Genomic DNA, 10768 nt, shown 5'->3' with positions numbered 1-10768 from the left:
AGTAATTATCATATTGTATATGACTACGAAAAACCGTGGTATACAAATTGTTGTTAAAATGACTGGAAGAATGTCATGATTGTAAATGAGTCGTGTAAAATTTAAATTTTTTTGTAACTTTTGAGAAGAAAACTTATGCTTTCGCGTTGATCAGAAAACTTCTCTAAAATTTGACAAGATATTTTTTATTTATATGTCTTTGTTGCCGAATTTGTAATCTATGCTAAAAGAAAAAATAATCAGTCTGATTAAAATTTATGCTTTTGGTGTGTACACAAATGTATATTCCTACGAAATGCTATGTGAATAAGGTTAACCTCTGTCTGTGAAATTTCAGACATGGAACAGAATGTATCCAAATTATTTTATAAGATATAATAAATAAGTATTTAACCTGATTGCTCAATCACTGAGAGAAAATGTTAGTAATAGTTAATTATTTGCAAATAATAAACATTCGAATGCAACCATTCGTGGTCATCTGTTTAATAAATCGCTCAGAATAAGATTCGAAAATATCAGGTTCTTGCAATTACAGGACGTAGGGTATACTTCGTCAGTGTGTAAATACACAGTTGCACCATGGGATATCTTTGCTCCACCTAGGGGAAGTATCTATGAATATAGATACCACTTAAAGGTGGTAAGTAAAGTATCTATAAGAGCAATTTTTTTGTAATGCTAATTGTAAGCACATTAAACAAACATATAAAGAAGAATTAACAATCGAGGAATAATTTGTAATATGGGATAAACAACGAAACCTAAACGTCTATTTTCATTTTTCCTGTCCGTTGAAATACCTTTGAGTTTATTGTAGTTCACTTCCGATACTCGTTTGTTAGCTATTTTGCTCTGAATGTACATTTATAAAGAGAGAAAAGTGAGTTCCAACAAGTACCTAATAAATGTGGATCAGTGATGACGAGAAAACCCACTTGTAGAGAAAGATATATCTGTAAAAACGGCTGCTATGAGTTCAGAAAATTTTTTTATGTAGAGGAGCGAACAACGTTTCGACCTCCTTCGGTCGTCGTTGTTCGCTCCTCTACATAAACATTTTCTCAACCCATACCAACCGTTTTCACAAGTATAAATATGGATCAGATCCTGAGGTTTGCTCTAAACGATGGGAATGACATGATTACGTACGGATTCCGAAGATGTCTCATCGGATAGTATTACTGTATGGGGTTTTACCAGATATGGGAGTAAACAAGGACAATGCCTAAACCAAATATTTTGTATATAGCTTATTTTTTATTTAGTTTTATTACTTTTTTGAATGCATCTTGAAAGTATGTTTGTTTGAAATTTAAGGTTTCTTTGTTTTGAAGTGAGAACTTGGGTATGTCAGGTAAATTACTTCAAAACAGCGTTTGTTTGCAACTGAAAATCAAAACAGGTAGCTAGTTTTGTAATTGTAGATTGTATTTTTAAGATGAGAAATTACATATTCTTGCAAAAAGATTCGGTAACCTACTGCATAAAATTGACATCTCATTAGAAAGAAATAGATGCATTTCAGTAAAACAATTCTCAAAAACATTTTGAGTCGAATATAGGAGATAATAATTTTCCAAAATCATTAGAAAACACAAGAGACATATTTATAAGATAAAAATGATTGACAATAAAACAAAAATTAAAACGATTTAATTTATGTGAAGTTAAACTTAAAGTAATTGGCCACAATCGAAACATCGTTAAAAGAATCTTCAATATTTGTTGTTTTGAATTAAGCACAAAGCTACACAATGGGTTATCTGTGCTATGCCCATAATGGGTATCGAAACCCGGATTTTAGTGTTGTAAGTCCGCAGACTTAAAAAATTAGATAATTTTTGGTGGTCGACTGCAGTTGATTACCGATTTTCAAGACTTATAGTTTTTCAGATAGTGTGCACTTATGTTTTATTGAAGTAACGCAAAATGTTTGAAAAGCTCTCTATTTATGCATAGCAATGCAAGATGAAATTTTAGTTTTTTAAAACTTGTGTCAATGACAATGGAGGTGAGACATTCACTTGGATCCAATTTCGTGGAGCGGTTATTACAAAGTAAACGATAATTCGAGATTTCTCTGTGTTGTTATTCAGTGTTTTGTTGTCCCTCTGGCTCGAACATTCTATGACCAAAAGTCACCTATATATTTAAACTACAAAAAACTAGAAGTTAACAAAGCACGACTGCGTGATTTCCAGGTGATAGAACTGTGTGTCCAATATGCATATCATCATTATCTTCGTAGAAGATATTTATTTTCTATTAAGATCAAACGGGGACTTTGCAGTGAAGAACAAAGACTTTGATAAAATATACATGTCCAGGAGTCTTTTTTAGTACATATAGTACAAATGGGAAACGGAGAATACTACTGCCTCTTATACTGCCCGGCATGACAATGTGGTTAAAGCACTCTACTGATGATCGGTGGGTCGAATCCCTGTCTGAAACGTACTCGCCATTTTAGCCTTTTGTGATAGCTAATCCCGCTAATTTTTGTATAAACGACGTAGCTCAAGAGTAGGCGGTGAGTGGTGACGACTAACTTCCTTCAATTTCGTATTTCGCTGCTAAAGTAGGGCTGACTGATCTATCGGACACGGCATTGCTGACAAGATCACAGTTTTAGTTTTTTAACCATTGAATGATCGATTTCGGCCATTTTACATAAACGTTTGAAACTTTACACACACGTCTTAGATATCTATCTTTACAGTATTGTTAAAGCATTAATTCAAAAAACACCACGTAGCTCAGTTTCGGACATCGGATCGGCAGTTACAGTGACGTCTGTTGGTAAGTGTCGAACTGCAGCCAATTCTGCTTGATTACAATTTTATGGATACTGCACATAGAAAAGCCGTTCTTGAAGCTGATAATAACAAGTAGCAAACTATGTGTGAACAGAAGACGGCAGTGATACAGTAGTATTGTATCTATATATTTTATTCAAAAAATATTTAGTTGCAGATAAAGTATGCAGCAGTGACAACTAAATAGAGTTTAGGGTCGTCATATTGGCGTCATACATTGGCACATCGGGATGTCTCCGGACATAAGACACTAGAAACAGGATTTCGATACTCGTTTCTGAAGCTGTGTGCTTAACTACAAACAAACATTCAGAAAGATTAAAATACCATCGCTATGTTGTTTTTTTACCACTGCCCAGGCTCTTCTGAAATAATACCATTTGCTTGAAAAGTTAGGTTTGTCGCTGTGGTATTAGAATACAGATTGTATTGTGTACATTTCTGATGAATTTAATGATTCATCTCAAGAGGATTTTGCATCACAAGAACCACAGATACTTACATGATAATGAGAAGTCCTGTTGAAATATAGAGGATTTACTTTTAATTTTGTTGAAAGAAGAAATTCATGTTCTCAGTAATGAATAGTAAACAATGATTAATGTGATGCGAGTCCTGTTCTATAGAACCTCTTATTAATGTCATGTGTTACAAGAAGTGATGAATCACTATTTGTAAGCAAAACTTTAAATTTTTACCAACACGTTATCCATCCTCTTCCTATGTCTTGGTTTTACGGTGAATTTTAAATAGTATATGCCAGAAAAATGCAAATATTTCTTAGATTCAATTTGTCTGTGAAATACATGAAAAATTTCCTGATTATTTATGGTCTGATAAATCAAATATTTTTATTATTGATGATGTTACGAGTGAAAGTATGGAAATTAAACAAGTTTAACTAGCAAGTTACCATTTCAGTCTATTAGTGTTTTATATTGTATTAATTCTTATTTCATTAGAGTACAAAATGTATAAACCAATTGAAATTCTCAATACATAATGTTGTTGAAAATTGTCAGTTATACAACTCAGTTAAATGTTTTAAAATGACAAATATTTCCATCATGTATAAAACGTTTTGAAAACGTTTATCATGATGCAACGAGATAACCATATGGTACTTACTTATATTTACTTAAAAAACTAGCATTCGAGTGAATGTCTTGGAGGTACGGATTATCGTTAGTGTGAAATGGTGACTTGCTACATTAATCGGTGTAAAAAATGACACGTTTCATTCATCAGTGTGAATTGGTGACATGCTACGTTCATCACATTTTCTTGAAGGTATCGAACTGATTCAGATACAAATGTCTCTAATTTCGAAATACTAAACGGAGAGAATGTTGCCAGTCAGTAGCGCCTACAGCTACTAGGATTTTGAACGGAGGAAGTATGTTAACTATCATTTCTATTATGTACCATTAGCTTCAAGTAAATATCATATTAAGGAGTATCACGTTTCATATCCAATACCCTTCAACGAACAGATCGATTGGCTAATAAGTAGGACACAACAACTAAATTATGAGTCTCCATGCTGTACAGCACTAAGGTTAGAGTCACACTAGGACAAAAGACGGAGTTCGATTCCAAGGAGTGAACACAGGAGATTGGATAATATAATTCTTCTCTATAATAAAGAACAAACAAAGAATCTATCACGACAAAAAGTAAGTTTCTTCTAGATATATGTAATCATAACACAGGTACTTTCAAAAACAATTTTTTAAAGAAAGTAATTTGCAAAAGGTTTTTAAATTATCAGTTGATTGAAGTTTATGATTGTGTCCATATTTTATATCGTACGTAACTACAAAGATTTATTTTAGACGTCCTATATGCGGTAGAATAGTGGTATGTCTGATGACTTATACAGCAATAAATCAGGTTTCGATACCCGTGGTGGGCAGAGCTGAGATGATCCTTTGTGTAACATTGTGTTTAATAACACCAATTGTGGCCGTATCCTGGATTTCTGTGCTTGGAGCTCCTGGTGTTCTGAATAATGGGGTTATAAAGGAGAAATGATTCACTGCTATTTGCTTCGAGTTTGTTCTGTACAAACATTTAGAATAAATGATTTTATAATATGATCACAGTGTGATCTTCTTGTAAATGATAGAATGAAAAGCTATCTTTGATGCTTAGAAAAGTACCTAGAATTTTTTTGTCAAATAGATGAATTATAGATAGAGACATTTTCAGCTTTGTTGGAAACAATAATATTTTGTGAAGTGATTTTGTTAAATGTTATCACGATTATCTTTCAAATGTTTTAAATTTATTTTTAGTCAGAAACTGCTACTATAAGCTACGTATATCTATAGCTCAGTGGTAGAGCACTGCTCTCAAAAATTAGTGGTGGTGAATTCGAATCTCACTGGTGGCGGAGAATTGTTTATTATTTATTTTAAATTTCGCGCAAAGCAATACAAGGGCTATCTGCGCTATGCATCCCTAATTTAGTAGTCTAAGAGTAGATGGAAGGCAGCTAGTCATCACCACCAACCGCCAACTCTTGGACTTCTCTTTACCAACGAATAACGGGATTGACCGTCACATTACAGTGCCCTCGCGGTTGAGAGGGCGAGCAGGTTTGGTGTGATGGTGATTCGAACTCGCGACCCTCGGATTACCAGTCGAACACCTTAACCCACCTGACTAGAATAGGAAGAAGAAAGATCGTCATTTATGTTTTCGTGTTTATCCCATATAAGAAACTGTTCCTTGATTGTTAATTTTTCATTATATATTTGTTTAATACGATTACATTTATCATGACTAAACAATTGATCTTACACATATTTTGTGTACCACCTTTAAGATGTATATATATTCAATACTTTTCTCTCTGTGCTTAGTAACGAAAATAAAATGAATTAACACATTTATATCTTTGATAGTAAATACTCGGGTGAACATGTAACGTCTCAGATGATACAGGCTCAACATCTAGTTCAAAATTTCTCATATACTTTTATACTTTATATTTTTAACGTGAATACCAAGTCATGCGACACGACTAAGATAGAGACCCCATAGTTCAGACATAGTCATTTCTAATTTAGAGCTGTTGCTTAGATGTAGCGTAACCAGTCAACAGTATCTGAAAGAGAACCTCTTCTTCAACCTTCCCATTCAATAGATCGCAACGTTAATTACTAGGACTAATCCAGTCCAACTTGTTTAGCGTGTTAAAGTATATAATTTATAACATGATTCAAAGTCACAAAGTTCCCTGTACCTGAAACGTTCAGGAACAGTCGCATAATCGGTAAGCAGTTTAAGATATAAACACAAGGTGACATAACTTATAAGATAAAATCGATTTGTAACGGTTTTCACCGATAATCAGATTTTATAATGCACGTATAAGTTTAAGGACATTGCAGTCGCTCAGCATAGATATATAACAGCAAGAGGGAAAATAACCTCTTTCTAGAATTATTAAAGTGCGCCTTTCTTTCTACATCAGATTAAAAACAAAATTATTTGCTATTGGTTTGTAAAGTAACTAAAGGAACAACATAACATTTAGCTGCATCATTGCGGCTCAAAGAATGTGTTTGAGTTATTTTGTTTTTTCATAAATGTGAACATTTAGCTCATACTCCGTTCTCTCTTGACCGGTATGAGACATAGTTACAGTTCTCGACTCGTAAGATTAAACCCTTTTCATTGATGCATTAGACCATGCCCAAGGCCTCATATATTACTTTACTCTAATTCTGCTTGAATCAATTTCAGTTTGGGGAAAAGGTGCTAGAGATTTTGATGACTAATAAAATTAAATCGGGTATATGACGCCCAAAAATTAGTATAACTAGAGCAGAAAAATATATTTCTCAAAAACAAGGAAAGGTCTAAGAGATTAATTAACTCTATTTCTGCCTAAGAGGATTTCAAGTGCCGTAGCTGTTGAAGATTCCCACTAGTTTAATTATGAAGAATACCCAAGGCGCCAGTGACTAGACACGCTGTATTATTTGGTCTGTATTAACTGACACAAGAGAAACAACCAGTTATTTGACATGCTGTATACGACGCGTATAATAATTGACTATAACCGTACATGTAACAGTCAATTTAGAAATGTAACTTTATGGGTATGGTTATTGTCGCGAAGTCACGTGTTTAATTTTCCACTACATTATCATTTCGTATATATATATATATATACACTACTGGAGTTCAGCCAAACCCAATAAATGTTGCAAGTGCTGTAACACATAGCTCAGTCTTAGAACCATTGTTCCTTTTCATTTACGTTAATGGCGTAGATGAAGAGATTGTCAATATATTGCTTAAGATTAAGATCCTTGAATTTGCTTAAAGAATATCTGACTGAAGTGTTTAAGAATGTAAATGAATTGATAATGTTGATGCATCATTATTTTTCATACTTATCGGCGATACTTGTAAAATTAGAGACAGTGATATTGATTTAGACATAGCAGAAGACGTCTTTTCCTTATAGAATTTTATTTTTCAAAGTGAGTGTGTGGCTATGGAATTGGTTGCTTTTGAATTTTGTGGAAGCGGTAAATTTGAGTGAGTTTAAAAGAAAGCTTGATAGACGTATAAATGTTTAATCATTTTAGTTTGATTCAGAGGTTGTGACAGTCGAGATAGATCACCAAGTCCATTGTTGTCCATAAACATTATGTTATATGATGATGAAGGTGCAGATAGTTGAGATGTGATCCACCAGAGGCTAATCTGAATTAACGTATCACCAACTTTACAATAACAATCAATTATTAAAAGTCAAATTTTATATAATTTACAGAAATAAATTTTTACAATTATGAACTCCTCGAGTTAAGTACTATAATAAATGATGTAACACTGATGATTGACATTGTCTTTTTACTAAGATTTAGTTGCATTTCTAGCTGACTCAACAAGATCTGATATGAGTGAGAGGCCTTAGAGGAAGACACGCACGTCATAAGGTGCGTATAGTTAAAGTGCTTATATACCTCTCCTCCTGGAAAACTTGAGATGAAGGACCATAAAGAAAGACTCATAAAGAAGTATTATCAGTTTTATTGATATGCGTCAGATAATTCTCTAATTCAAGAAAACATAATCGCTTATTTTTTTGAAACTCTTGATACAAATCATGGACACTATTTCACCTGCTAACTGAGTGTTTCTGGTTTGGGTATGAGACCTCGAGACTGATATGAAACAAATATCCGTGAATACTTCCTTTTGACTTATTAAAATACACACTTCACTCGCAAAAGATTCCACGTCGTACACCGATTTCTTCTTAATATGGAAACATAATTTTTTTTTTATGTGTGATAACTTGTTATGGCTTTCTCTTATTTTTGTTAATACAATGAACTTTACTAATTTTTGTAAAGTTTATAACCATTTTGTTGACCATTAAGATATAACAACTAAATGTATGTCACAATGTTATACTTTAGCGCTAATACTATCTTAACTATAATAATCATTGTCTTTGGCCAGCACTCTCTGAAAATAAATATAGTCACGTTGGTGAATGTTTGACGTGGTTTTTTATGTGAACACTCTTCATCAACGGAAAATATGTAAAATAATAGATACGTTTTTTTTTTTTGTGTACCATATCTTTTCGGGTATTGTTTCAATCATACAGGGCTCGGTATGGCCAGATGGTTCGGGGCGCTCGCATCGTGATGTAAGAGTCTCCGATTCGAATCCCTGTCATAATAAACATGCTCGTCTTTCAGCTATGAGTTGGTTATATTGATACGGTCAATCCCACTATTTGCTGGTAAAAGAGTAGCCGAGTAGTGGTGAGTAGCTGCCTTATCCATAGTCTTATAGTTCTAAATTGTGAACGGCTTACACGATATTAAAAACAATAAACAAACCAATCAATGATAGAGTGATGTAACTTTAAAGTATTTAACAAATTTTCAATCCTTTATAATGTAGAAAACAATATGTATAAAAGATAAACTCTAATAGAAATAATATAAGACGAACATGATAAGCAAAAGTTGTATGAAAGTTAAGATGTTATTTTATCAATTTGTTAGGGTATTTTGAAGTTGTGTAAATAAACGTTTCAGTATGTTTGTCAAATAGGTGATTGTTCGTTGCATTTATAAAGATAAAAAATAAAAATTTGGATTTATAAAATGTGAAAGTGGAATTACTTGATTTATAATTTAAAGTTCTTTTAAGATTATGATTGTCAACTCTTTTTTTTCAGTTATAAACTTTCATTATTTGTGAAAATGTACTTGATGTTTTGATGAAATATAAAGAATAAATGTCCTAGTGTAACATATTTCTAATTTGTCAACAAATATTTAACATAAAAAACTGATTCATTATGAAGGGAAATGACATTAGACTGAAAAAATATAATTCATAAGATATAATATTCTTTATTAAAAAAGTATATTTCTTTATGCTACAAATTTCTTTGATTGTAGACCTTTATTTTCAATGGTATTTTATATCACCAGTTTTAAGAGAGGGAACTGGTTTATATATGAACGTGACGACCTCTCCGGTCAATGATACTTTGTATTTCCGAAAATCAACGTTTATCGAGTATATCAGTGATCTGAAAGATCGAAAACTTATGTACTCTGACTAGCATTGTAGCCTTAGATCAATATGTCTGCTTCAAGAAGTATTAGTGAAGTGGTTTATAAATCAGCTAAATATATAATTGTAAAGAACGTATATTGGTTAAAGTACTGGTTACGCCATAATTTTTGCTTTATTTAAATAATGGTTTTACTTGTGAAAGCAAAGCAGCAGGTATCTTAACATCCTACAGAACTATAGAAATCCAGTTCGTAATTACATAGCTCACCTAAAGTTACACTATTCCATATAATATATAAGTGTCAACGAATGTTAAAAAAAAAAAAATATTCAGTCAATAATTGATTTCTTGTCATTTCCAATGGAATAAATAAAAATAATGTATTTATATGGGTAAGGAGGTAAGATAAAAAGTTATTTACATTATAGAACTTAACTAATGTAACCAATTAAATGATTTTGGTTGGTTTGTTTTGAATTTCGCGCAAAGCTACTGCAGGGCTATTTGCGCTAGTCATCCCTAATTTAGTAGTGTAAGATAAGAGGGAAGGCAGCTTGTCACCACCACCCACCGCCAACTCTTTTACCAACTAATAGTGGAAGTGATCGTCACGTTATAATGCCCCCTTCTAAGAAAGCGAGCATGTTTTGTGTGACGGGGATTCGAACCCGCGACGATGAAAGTTCGAGTCGAGTGCCTTAACTACCTGTACATGCCGGGCCCGTATTACATGAAAATCAATCTTGTTTTTAAATTACTACATGGTGTATAGAGATGTTATCATGAAGAATCTGCCTTTTTTTGGGCATATATTTGTAAAACATACGTTATACAAAAAAGGTAAAATATTATTAATTAATCTATCGTCTTACCAACCAAGGTTACATTTTTCTTGGAGGCATTATCCGCCTAGAGAAATAACACCCATCTTTATAGAACATACACAATTAAATATATGACCTAAAACTATAATGTTAATAAGAAATAGAGATAAAATTGAGATTTAATGTTTTACTGATGCGGCAAGTCTCTAAATTATGATGACATACTTTTCAGTACTCTTGCTGGTTAGCACAGTGTTATTTAAGCGAGAAAAAATATTAATTTTATAATTATTTTTGCTATAATGTTGGTGATATGTCAATCTATACCATTCCTTATGGTTCGCTTACAAACTGTTTGTGCGCTCATCATACCAATGTGTCTTCTGGTTCTACTTTATGGAACTATGAAATACAAAGGCGCTCTCTGCCATTAGGTGGTGGAGCTATGCAGTCACTCAGCCTTAGTCTGATGTAACAAACTGAAATTGTTGAAAAGGAAACCGTTGTAACTTTTATTGCAACAGTATGTTATTGTAACGAATTTACTGTTATAC

The sequence above is a fragment of the Tachypleus tridentatus genome, chromosome 7, assembly GCF_004210375.1.
Source record: "Tachypleus tridentatus isolate NWPU-2018 chromosome 7, ASM421037v1, whole genome shotgun sequence".
In the NCBI taxonomy this organism is placed as follows: Eukaryota; Metazoa; Arthropoda; class Merostomata; order Xiphosura; family Limulidae; genus Tachypleus; species Tachypleus tridentatus.
This window is presented reverse-complemented; position numbering follows the sequence as displayed.